This window comes from Alligator mississippiensis, chromosome 3 (genome assembly GCF_030867095.1).
Source record: "Alligator mississippiensis isolate rAllMis1 chromosome 3, rAllMis1, whole genome shotgun sequence".
NCBI lineage: Eukaryota > Metazoa > Chordata > Crocodylia > Alligatoridae > Alligator > Alligator mississippiensis.
Window position 1 is genome coordinate 223,817,520 of NC_081826.1, and position 13,222 is coordinate 223,830,741.

Sequence of the window (13,222 nt, forward strand, 5' to 3'; positions counted from 1 at the left end):
ATTTCTCTTGAGTTCTGGTCCTTTTCAAGTATAGGCTGTAATTGTTTGACGATCCTTCTTTTAAATTTAGTTGAACCAGTACAATCAGCCACATAGATGCACTTAAATTGGTTTATGCCTGGCTTCTATTAATGTAGATAAGTTGGTAAGAGGCAAGGATTTTTTTAGGGTGATATCTTTATTGGACCAACTGCATTGTTAGAATTAAATTAGACAAGATTTTGAATGCAGTGCATTCTCCATTCATTACCTAATGAAGAATTCATTGCATTAAAAAACTTGTCCAACTTTATTCCAACCATGCAGTTGTTCCAATTAAAGATATCACTCTAAAAAAAGTCCTTACTTCTTGCATACATCCTGCACCATCACGGCTATAGCATCACCCTAAGTTAGTAAGAAACTGACTCAAGCTAATTTGATATAATCCATGTGTGAACTGATTTTTGTCCATCAATATGAGGATACAGCATTTTTTTGTGTTGATAGGGTTTATATGAGCCTCTCTTTTAAAAAGGACATCCAGAGGAAAAAGTGTTTATTTGGGGTTTAGTCTTAAGCACATTTGTTTTCTGTTTTTTGTGGAAACAGAAAACATGGTTTATGAGTTTAAGAAGTGAATATTTAGGATGAAAATTAATAAGGACAGAGGGACAGATATGAGCATTTGGGAATGGATTTTTTTTTCTGTGAAGAGAGTACAACATGAAAGTAAGCACAGGCAGGAGTTGGTGACTGGTAGATTGGTATAAAGGCTATGAGTTAGTAACCCTTGTAGGATGATGTGGCTAATAGGGGAAGCTAGATGAAATAAGATCATAGAAACTGGTAGGAGCATATTGTGTAAGGTCTCAGAAATTTGGGTAAACTTAGTGACTATGTGGATATATGGAGAGAAAGAGAAAGTTTAAGATCTGTCATAATAGCAAGTCTGTATGCTGGAGGATAACTGACAGTATGGTCCCTCATAATAGCAACATTAATGGGAAAAATAATATGCTAGATTTTAGCTTTCTTTAGCTTGAACTATCAGAAGTTGATTCAGGACAATGTGGGCACTTGTACATGTGAGAGGGGTTTAGTTCCCCTAAATTGAAATAGTGCAATTTTAATTTTGTGAGTCCTTAATTGTGACCCACTGTTTCAATTTAGGGGCTTCCATCACAGTGACAGAACAGTGACAGCCTGCTGTCAGCACCCCCTGCACTATCCCCCACTCTCTCTGCTGTGAGCAGGCTTCATTGGAAAAAAAAAAGGGTGAGAGGCTGGAGCCTTTTTTTATTTTTTCCCAGAGCAGCCAGCCCACCTCTTGAATGGCTGGAAGGTGACCTGCCAATAGCCTCTGAGCTGTGGAGGGCCCTGGTCCTTCCCTCTGCAGTGGTGGTGGCCCCCAGGTAGCACCTGCCTGCTAGCAGCCTACCTGGGCAACCCCAGGGGTGCCACCATCATGGAGGGAAGGACTGGGCCCCCCACAGCTCAGGGGCTGCATGACCCAATGGCAGCTCATGCAAGTAGGCTTCACTGGGGGGGGGGGAATGATGCGGGGCCTGATCCTTTTTTTTTTCTCCTGGAACCTGCCTGCATCTTCTGAAGCTGGAGGGCAAGCTGCCAGTGGGTCAAGTAGCCCATGAGCTGTGGGGGGCCCTGGTCCTTCCCTCCATGGTGGTGGTGCCTCCCAGAACTGCCAAGGTGGGGTGCTAGCAGCCCCATGTATGGGGAGATGGGGGGAAGCTTGGGCTTGGCAGGCTTCCAGTGCCCTGTGCACCATCCCTGCCACCTTCCCACCACCTGGGACTGCCTGGGAATGGGCTGGCTTGCTCCTGGGGCAATGCAGGAAGGTGGCAGGAAGGCAGCTGAGTGTGCTGGTGGCTAGAGAAGGTGGCAGGGACGGTCCACAGGCAATCATTTATTTAAACAAGAAGGGCAGAAGGACACACCTCTATAACTTTTATCCAAATCAGATATTTTTGTAATTTTAAGAAGAAATCTGATTACCATGAAGACAGATGATTTGCTGGGACAATGCTATTTGTCAGATTTTAAAGTAAAGAATCCAGAAGTCTTTAGTAAAGAGCTACTCTTTCTGTGGAATAATATTTTAAACATATAACAGATTTACAAGTGGAAATTAGGCAGATGTGATGCCTAATATGTGATACCACACATATACTATTTTTTCTGTCCTTATTGTAGATCAACATGAAATAATAATTGCTGTTATTGGAATTTATAATATTCTTATCATCATTAACAGGTAGGCATCTTCATAATTTATAAACATTCAGCCCAGATGAGCAAGTACTTAATGTATGAAAAGTGATACCATAGATAACTATAACATGTAATTATTTTCTGAAAGTAAAAATGACTGATATTAAAATGTTGAAGAATCTGCAGGTCAACATGAAGCCAAAATGTGTCAGTGACTACAAGAGGCAGACAAGGTTATTTGGGTGAATCTGATATCTTTTATTAGACCAACTTAAATAGTTGGAAAATTTTTTAGCAAGCATTCAGGTTTAAAAACCCTTTGTCAGGCTGAGGAAGTCTCTGCAGTTGGTGTGTGCTCTTCCTGGATGGAATGAAATCCTGGATGCAGTCAGTGACTACAATACATTAATGGAAGGGGTTGTCAGAAATTATCAAGTGAAAGAACCAAGATAAGATTTAAGACAACTTTTTCACTGTCCTGATTCATGTTGTTTCACTGGGTATATCTGTTTCAAGAGATCTATAGCAACATAGCTTATTGATACAGTGACGTAGTGTCAAAGGCACTAACTGTGAGCTGTTACTGCTCATTGCTACTGTACAATAGGGTCAAAAATGATCTGTGCACCACCAGGACTGCGCAGTATCAGCAGGTACTGTGCAGTCATTTAGTATTTTACTCATTTAGTACTAAAGCAAGTACTAAATGACCGTGCAGTACCAACTGCACAGTCAGGGGCATGTGGTAATGTGTCCACTGTATATCATTTTACTGCTGGCATGGTCAAGACCAGAGCTGCTTTGTGGAACAATTCTGACTAGCCATTTTTTTAAATATTCACTATAATTATTGTGGCTCTCTCAAAATAAATTATTATTGTTCTTTGTGTTGACCTTTTGTTACCCATTGTTTTTTTCAAAATAACTTAGATATACTGTCATTCCTTATTTAATTATAAGGCTTATCCTTTAAAGCAATAACATTGTCATACTGAATGTCTTAGATGGACCACTATGTACTGTTTTATTATAACTGTTTATAAGTTTCTATTGTCTTCATAAATATGATTCATATCACTAATAAAGATGTCAGACAACTCCAGCATCTTAGTACTTCTTCCTACAATGATATTGACTTGCTTTGTCCTTGATGGTAGAGTTTCACTACCCTGTTTTGCAGGAATTATATTTTAGAACCAGACTCACAACACAATAATTTATACTACGAAAGAGATATGGCACTTTGTAGAACTTCTGATTTGTGCCTCAGTGGAATTATGGCTTTATAAACACAGATTCTTTCATAATGGATTAACATCATAAGGAAGCCCTACATTTTTGTCTAAAAACCCTGATGTTTTTTAAGAATGGAATGGGAGGTAGTCTGCACACTGTTATAGAGAAGACTTTCCAGAGTATGCCTGGCACATTTTTATGGAAAATGACTTGCAAAATATAGACCCCTTCCTGGTTTAAGGCTAAGTGCAAGTCTTTGTATTCAGTCCCATGTAGCATACAAGAAAAATATAATAAAATGGAAGTACATGAACAAATGGAAACATACTCATATAGGGCACAGCTACACATACATTTCCTGTGGAGCCAGTTTACTCATGAGTAAATTACTCATGAGTAACTGGTACTGGGCAGGTGTCTACATGTGCACGGAAGTGGGAGCAGATTTGCTGTGAATCTGCTCTCACTTCCTGGGGCCCTGCAATGGGCCCCTGCTGCCACTGGGAAGAGCTCCAAGCTCTGGCTGCAGCTGCCAGCAGCTGGCAGCCCTCTTGAAAAGGTGGCCTCGCTTGATGTTTCTGGCCAGCCACCTCCCTGGCCAGGAGCAGTATGTGCAGCATAGGGACAGCATGCAGCAGTGCCCTCCTCACTACCTCTGCCTCCTCACACTATGGCTGCTCCTGCCCCCACCCTTGGCAGTGATGACCAGCACCCCATGCTTCTGCTCGCCACCACACTGTTGCTGTAGGACCACTTCACTGACTGCTGCCTGGTCCATGGCTGTCTCATCCCCTCCTGGTCCCCCACATGCAGCAACTACCTGCCTACCCACTGTGTGCCATCTCAGGGCCATGGCCATTCGCGTGCCTCCTCGACCCCATCCACATGGCTGGACCCTGCCAAGGAAGCCGATGATTGACTCCAGGATGCCACCACCAGGGTCACCCTCACCCTCCTGGGCCTGCAACCCCACTGACTCTGAACCTGCCAGGCCAGACAGAATTGGTAGCAGCATGTCATCCAGCACATTTGGGTTCATGATCAGTGAATGGAGGCCTTCAGGATGCCCAGGTGCCATCTTGTGGGATCTTTGGGAGAATCTCCACCCACACCTGGAGTGGTAGGACATTGGTATGTGACTGCTTCTTCCCACAGACCCCCACCTGCCCTTCACCCTATTCAAGCTGCCCATGCCAGCCAGTCTGCGGTACTTTGGCCACCTGCTTGGCATGGGCAAAGCCACCACTGGGGAGGCCATCCTGGAGGTGTGCAGTGCCCTCCAGGATGTGCTGGGAGACACCATGCTCCACTTTCATGACCCCCTGGTGGTGGTGGTGGGCGTGCCCTGGAATTCCCCCAGTGCACTGGGGCCCTGGACAGAACCCACATCCCCATCACCTACCCACCACACAGAGACCAGCCAGAGGAGCTTTTACTCCATTCTGCTGTAAGCAAATGTGGACCATCATGGGGCTTCATGCACTTGAGCACCGGCTGTGTGGGCAGTGCCCACAACACCTGCTTCTTCAGGAATTCTGGCCTGCTGAGCCTGGTGGAGAGTGGGCACTTCATGCCGGGGGTACCAGACCTGCAGCTGGGTGCTGTAGTAGTCCTGCCCCTCCTCATTGGGGGCCCTGCCTACCCACTCCTCCCTGGTTCATGCAGCCAGCTGATCCCTGCCAGACCCACTTTAACTGCTGCCTGAGCAGAATACATGTCCTGGGGGAGCATGCCTTTGGCTACCTCAAGGGCCACTGGCACACCTTCACAACCCATGCCTGCCTCAAAATCACCAAAAACAACCTTCCTTGGGTCATCGTCACAACCTATTTGCTGCATAACATCTACAAGGCCCAAGGGGAGCTCTTCCATGAGGCTTCAGTGGAGGAGGCACGGCATGCAGAGCCACCCCTGCCAAGGCACCCTCCACCAGAGGCCAGAGCACCAGTTCTAGCCCACACTCCCCAGTCTACCCACCTGCTATCCCTGCTCTAGTCCACCTGCACCATTGCCTGCGGACCCCCACCCTCCCTGCCCATCCCCAGCACCATGCTCACTTTAGACACTTCTCCCAAGAAAAAGTCTTTATTCCCTTCACCTCCACCAGAGCTCCCTTCTCCCCTCCCTCCCCAACAAACAGCCCTCCACCATCCACACCCTCACCAACAATAAAAAACCTTCTTCCCTGTGAAAACTATGTACAGCGTCCTTTGTGTTCCATCCTGGGGTGGGGGTGGGGGGCTGTGGGGTGGGGGCACCTAGGGGGCAGAACTAGGGTGGCCAGCACCCTGGCCTCTGGCCATTCCCCTACAGATGCACATGCCATGGTGAGTGCCATGGGTGGAGGGCTCACCCAGGAGTGACAGTGGCCAGTGCTCCCCTGGCTCTCCAGTTGCTCCCCCTCCAGCAGCTAGTGTCCAGGGCCAGCAGGGCTGGTGTATGATCTTGGCTCCACTACAGGCAGCTCTGGCTCTGCACCTGCATGGATCCTGGGAGAGACCCACAGCTGGGCCCACTTGTGCTCCAAGGCCAGGAGCTGCACCAGGAACTCCTTGTCTGTCTGGTTCCACACCTCCTTGCACCAGTCTCACACGTCCTCATGGGCCACATTCTCCGACTGCCACTTGTCCTGGTGGGCCACACCCCCTGCCTGCCACCTGTTCTGGCAGGCCAGTTCCTCTTCCTTCCAGGCCTGAGAATCCGCCAGCCAGTCCTCCAACCCAATGACCTCCTGGTCCAGGAGGAGGGTCCTGTCTAGGGTCCTCCTCTGCTGGAGTTGGCACATCTGCAGGGCCCTGGATGTGGGCAGCAACAACCCTGGGGTTGCATTCCAGCTGCCAAGTGCATCCACTCCCATGTGTGCAACTCCAGGCCCTGTAGAGTCATGAGAAAGAGGTTGTTTGTGTGATTTTGCAACATTTAAGAGATAAGATTCTCTGTACCAGGGGCTGAGAACTGCCTGGCCTCACATCAGGGATCAGGCATGCACAGGTGCCCAGGGACAATAGTAAGTTGGGTAGGTAGGCCTGGGCCTACGCAGCCACCAGTTACACCCCCTCCCCCACCCCAGCTCACTCCCTTGGGGCCAGTGGGATGCTGGGTGCTGGCCACAGGCAGCATGTCCCCCCCACCCTCTTCCCAGGTTAAGACAGGACAGGCTTCTGGCAGTACCTGCTGCCACACGTCAACTATAAGTGCTATAGAGCTTATGACCCTTCCAGGATGATATCTTCTCTTCTGCTTTAGAGGGTAAGGGGTCCTATATTACCACTAAACCCCTCCCAGTTGGTAAAATCTTGCCCACCATGACTTTGATAGCTGTTCATTTCAATGAGAAGATGTTTCAAACCCTCCCCCCAAAACCCCAGAATAGTGTTCCCTGACACAGTAGCACAAGAACAGAAACAAATGGAAATATGGGGCTCCACCATACCCTTCATCCCATGCGTATGCCACCTCAAACCCTGAGACTCAGAGATTTTATAGATTTCATAGACATTAGGACTGGAAGGGCCCTCAGAAGATCATCAAGTCCAGCCCCCTGCCCCAGGGGCAGGAAGTCAGTTAGGGTCAAAGGATCCCACTAAAATAAGGGTCCAAATGTTTCTTAAATGAGTTCAGAGTAGGTGCTTGCACCACCTCTGGATTGAGTCTATTCCAGGCCCTGGGGGCTTGGATAGTAAGGAAGATTTTTCTTTATGTCCAGCCTAAAATGGTCGTGGAGGAGTTTGTGACCATTTGATCTTGTCATCCCTTGGGGAACTCTGGTGAACAGGTGTTCCCCCAGATCCTGATGCTCACCCATTATACGCTTATAGGCTGCCACCAGGTCACCCCTGAGCCTCCACTTTTCCAGGCTGAAGAGTGCCATGGAGCTCAGCCTCTCTTCATAAGGCTTGTTCTCATGCCCTCTGTTCATGCACTTGACTCTCCTCTGGACTCCCTGCAGGCTATATATAAAAAAAAAAAAAATCAAAGGAAAAGGAAAAAAATCAGAAACCCAAAAGTAAAGATACTCTTGTAGCTCTAGCTAAACTCTGAGTTGAGAAATGTTACCTAGAGTTCATGCCCTTCTCACTGCAGTTTTTCTCCCAGCTTAGCTGTCAAATAGCCTGGCTTGCTTTAGGTAAGCCTCTTGTTTGTGCTGGTATCTCACTCTCCCAATATCTCGCTGCCTCATCTGCTTCAAAGTTCCTCTGACCTCCATTCACTCTTTCACTCAGATTGGCTACCAGCCTCACTCTTAGCTGAGTGGCTCTGGGCAGGGAGTTCCCTGCTGCACCTCCATGTCAGGCTCTCCCCCAAGCTGTCCCTCTCTGGGGCTGGAAATAGGCAGTGCAGAGTGTTGTGGGCCAATCAGAACCAGCAGTCACTCCAGAAGTTGATTTTCCAGCCATTCTCACTCACTCTGGTCTTCCAAAGTATGTGTGGGGAAAGGTGTTTTCTCTCTGGGAAATCCCTTTCCCTGGTTCCTCTCCCTCTCACATTGTTGCTGTAGACACCACTGCCCCTCCCTCCCCTGACAGACCAGCCTCTCTCCTGTGGTGATGCACAGCCCATAGCGCCTGGGCTTGGGGGACACAGGGCTCCCAGATGACTGGGACAAGGAGCTGTCCCCATCTTATCCACAAGGGTTTTTTGGGGGGAGGTGCCAGCCTCCCCCCCCCATCCCCTCCTGTGGCACCGCTGCTCCCCAAGCATGCCCCTGCAGCACATGCCCTGGGTGGTGCATGAGGAGCTGTTTGCACAAACTAAGGGGTGCCCAACACACTATACCCTGCTGTTGCTAATGGTCATGATGCCCCATCCCAGGATCCTGAGCTATGATGGTATGGGGAACAAGCCTGAGTTGCCCCACAATCTCTGCCACTTCCTTAAGGGCTACCTGTGGCTGCACTATGTGTCCCTGCCCCTTGCTGCTGAGGAGAACATCACCACTGGCCACCAGCATCAATATGTTCCTTGATGTTTGAAAGGCCTATGTCCACCTAGCTGTATGGACATAGGCTGCTCAATACAATTTTTCACTGCCTCCTGCCTCCCTGTGCACTGTGGGGAGGAACCCAGAACCAAGGGAGTGCAGGGAGTATGGGCAGGGAGGAGGGGCTGGGGTAGGAGCCAGGAGCAGGGGCAAGAGTCAGGGTTGAGAGGGCCCTTCCTCAACCTTCCCAGGGTTAAGTGTGGGCCTTACCACATGGCCAGTGCTGCTGTGGCTGGCAGCTCCACTAGGTCCCAGCTGCCAATGATGGCATACAGCTCTATGTAGTGTGCTTGAATGGAAGGATGCAGTGTGCAGGTGTCTGGCCGGGAGCTGCCCACCCAGGAAGGACCTGGTGCTGCTGGTGGCTGGTGGTGTCATGAATGGCTGCATCTCATGACAGGAGCTGAGGCTGTGGAGCTGGCATGGCAAGCAGTGGTCCGGGGTCCCCAAGCTGTTGGTGGAGACTATAGCTGGGGAGCTCAGTGGGACAGGCTGCTGGATACCCAAAGGGTGCTCCCCTGGTGATATGTTACTGTGGGTGTCAGGCTGGGGTGGGGGCTTGGGCAGGCTGCCTGTATTGCTGTAGACAGCACAGCTGCAGATTGTGTCCCAGGGCACAAGGATGTCCGTTGCCACATAAAGAGCATGAACTTGCAGGTACTCCCTGACTGATGATTGTGCTCAGTGATGGCAACCCAATGTGCCTGCCAGGCCTTGATCTTTATGCAGTATTGCCATGCCAGCCAGTTGTGCCTGCACTCCTGCATCTACCCTGACAGCCCCTCATAGATGTGGGCATTGCAGTACCCACCCACTCAAACTAGCACTGCACCTCTACCTCTTCCCATAGCATCATGAGTTCACCAGCCTCCTCCTGTGACCAGTTGGGACCCTGGGTGGTGGGTAAAGGTGTGGGCATGAGTGGTGGCAATTACGAGGCCATCATGGGCCCCATGCTTGCTCTCTGGGCCTCTGTGCATCTGGCCCTGTGCTGCTGAGCCTGAGAAGCTACCTGCAGTGCCAAGCATAGGACCCAGTGTGGGATTGGCAACTTTGTGGCTGAGATAATGCCCCAAAGCACCTGAAGGTTTAGGGCAGGCTGCTGGGGGTGTGCGGTGTTGACAGTGGATTTATAACCCAGATATCTTGTCCCAGTTGGACCCAAACCTTCAGACTGACCACACCCTCTCCATTTGATAATAAGCTAATTTTATTGATACACAGTGATAGCAGATAAGAATAATGCAAACAATTCTATATCTACCAGTCCCAGGGCTCACAAAGGGATGGTACAGCTGGCCAATATGCAAGCTTCACCCTGAGGTTTTTTCTTTCATATCAGATGTCAGCAGCCTGGAGTGCAGAGGCCAAGGCCTACCCCTTGCCAATGGAGTGGGTAAGATGAGCTAGTGGTGTGCCCTTTGACCATGGTGGCCTTGGGTTCTCCTCTCAGAGACCCTTTGCTGCTCTGAAATATCTCCTTTTATATTCTTTCTTTCATTTGATGACTCTTCATCTCTGGGCATCATTGATTGGTTTCCTGTGGCTGTCATACTGTCCACATTCTGTCCTATCAGCATATTTCTTTGTTTCACAAACCCATCACAGGCACACATCCTAATTTGGCTGTTTACCAGTTCTTCTAATTTGGTCCATCTACCAAACCAGAAATCCCAAGGGCTCTGCAGTTTGGCACTATGACCTGTAGAGTCCCTTATCTCTGTTTAGGTACACTGTTCATGTTATGGAACAATGTAGTATATGTCTTCAATTTCCCAGCCTGTGTGTCTGCTTGTTGTTTGCCAGTACCAGACACAGTGGGCCTTGAAGAAAACTTTGTCACAAACAGGTTTTAGAAATCAATTAACCCTTGCCATTGCTCTAAACCATTGTTCTAATACATATCTACTTTACCAACAAGCCAATTCCCAAAAGCAAACCTCTAAATACCATTTTCTAGCCATCAGGCTGTGGACAGGTGGAGCTGGCCCCAGCAGCCAGAAGCTGCCTGCATCTGGGCCTATAGGCTGGCAGGCCAGGCTGAAGCCTGCAGCACCCTGCAGTAGCCTTCAAAAGCCTGCAGGCCTGGACAGCATGGGCCTGATAGTCACACAGCACTGCAGTGCCAGGCAGCAGCACTGGGGTGCAGGCAAGTTGAGGCAAGTGGCCTACAGCCTGCCCAAGGGGACACAGGAGCCTGGAGTGGCCTGAGGCTCCCTGCTGGTGTATCCCAGGACTCAAAATGCCCACAGGCTTTTAAAGGCCTGACGTAGAGGCTGCCATAAGCTTGGTGCAAGAGAGACTCCCAGCCCAGAGCCCTGGGGCTAGCCCAAGGCCAGCCCCCTAGTGGCAGGACTGACCTGTGAACAAATTTGCTTCTAGGTTGCATCTACACATGTATTTCTGAGTAGTAGCTAACTGCACATAAAATTGATACCTGCATTTACAGGTATCAAATGTTACTTGTGATTAGGGGATTTTACTGTACAGTAAGCATGTGCACATATAGATGTGAGCACTTACTTTGCAGTAAACTACACAACTGCAAAATTAAGCATCTTGTGTAGATGCACCCAGAAAAGAAGAAATCTTAGTCCTGTTCCTCCCTGCTCCCTGGCCTTTTGACTTCCCCATTTACTTACCACTACTGTTTCTTTTCTTTGCTTCTATACTCTCTTCTTTTTTCCGTCTATTGCTCTGTTTGTATGGAGCAAGTTTTCCTTTCTCCTTGGTTAATGCTGCTCTCTCATCATGGTTTTTTTTGTTTGTTTTTTAGACTTCCCCACTCTCTTTCTCTTCTTCAACTTCCTTTGTTTTGTTGTTTTTTTAATTTTCCTACTTCATTCCTAAACAGCCAGTGTATGAGAAAGTGAGCCTGGCCTCATATTCCTAGCCTGATTTTGAAACCAAAGAATTTCCTATCAGTTTGTGATTCACATCTGAACTTTTGGATGATTCCCAATTAAATCTGAACCTTTTAAGACTTGCCTATAACCATACATTTAAGACTCCAGTCTATATGCTAGCTGCCATGACATGAAGCAATATACCAGAAAAATATTTCAATTTGATTATGGGACTGTATGTTCCCAGAATATAACAAATCAACCTGTTGTCATTTACACAAGTCTTAGAAATGATCAAGTGCTTTTGAAAGGTTGGTGCTTAGTTTCGTTTCAGGTGTCTTTCTTTCTGAGCTCAATTCAGACCCAAACACTTCTTCTAAAATACTAGTTCTAACTCATTGTCAGTGAGGTTCTAACATTTTTTCTAGGCACCTCCATCTCAAATTTTCTATCATTTTGACAGTAGAATCTCATTTGCAGCAAAAGGATAAGAAAGACAAATCTGTGGCTTGACATCTTATGACATCTTGGTATGGGTGATGAATTCTGTTATATGTGAGGTTCAAAGTTACTGAGGAATGGGAAGGCAAGTAGGAGAACAGCCTTCACAGTAATTTAAGGCTCACCAGTATCAAAACATCCTTCCAGGTAGCAAAGCAACATCACATTTAAGTGTAGATTACCCTATAACCTAGGTAGTTTTTCATAAAATGTAGTTCCATATTTTATCTTATTATTTCTTAGAACACTGCTATCACTAGATAGCATGTTTAGTGTCTGATTGTTCATGGAGAATTATTTTATGAATATTTGAAACGTATTTTGATAATACATACCATATAATACAGTCACAGCTATTTCATGATGAGAGTTAGACTATAGTTTATTTGATTTTGATGAGTCTCTGAAAAATTGTCCTTCATAATGAGATATCATAGATGAATTATACCCAAATGTGGAAAAATGAAAGTTAACCTCTGTAATTCAGGAAATATTAAAAAATTAGTTCTATATTTTATATTCTAACTTCTTAGAACACTGCTATTCCTACACAGCATGATTAGTATCTGATTGTTTATGATGAATAAGAAAATATTTTGCTTGTTTGTTAATTTGTGAAATAATGTCTTTCCTTTTCTGGAGCCACTCAAGAGTCAGACCAGTCATTTGGCATAGTACCTGATGCCAAATACCATTTTTTTACTATAGTCAGATCTTTAAATCAAACAATATCTTAATTTTTCTTCTTCCTTACCATTAGTAGAAACAAATTGTGTTATAATGTCTCTGTGGTGGTTCTTTTTCCATCCTGTAAGTTGAACTGCATCTTCTTGTATAACAGAAGCAATAGTTATTTTAATATCCTGCTTTCTATAGTTATTTGTTTTCAGATTTCACTTCCTTTTCATTAGTTGGCAAAAGAAACAAATATCCAGTGCCCAGATTATTATTTTTTGCTTATGGAGAGACCAACAGAAGATTTCTTCTTGGCTTTCTCAGCATCCTCAGGCCTTTCCAGGACTGCTGCAGTGAAGAAGAATACAAGTGTCGCATTTTTTCCCCTTTCAATTGATCTGGTATCACAGTAATGGAGTTGTTGGCGCTGATTACTCCAGTATTTTCAATATCTGTCTTTTCCTTCTACTTTATTTTGGAATCTGTAACAATAGATGACCACTCTGGCTTTGGTGACTGTCATCACCCTCTTTGTTAATGGCATAGATTTTCTATTTTTCATTCTGCTGCTTTGACTATCTGCTGGCATGCAGCACTCCTCTGAAGTGGCAGGCTTGGCAGGCACTCTTAGCTACTGTACTGTTAAACACATGGTCAGCCCTACATTTGAAATATAACCTAGAGAAATAGGAAGGACACAGACAGAAAAGAAGGTAGATAGTGCATCAGTAGTGTGGGAGGAGAGGGTGTTATTTTATTGATTTGAATGGGT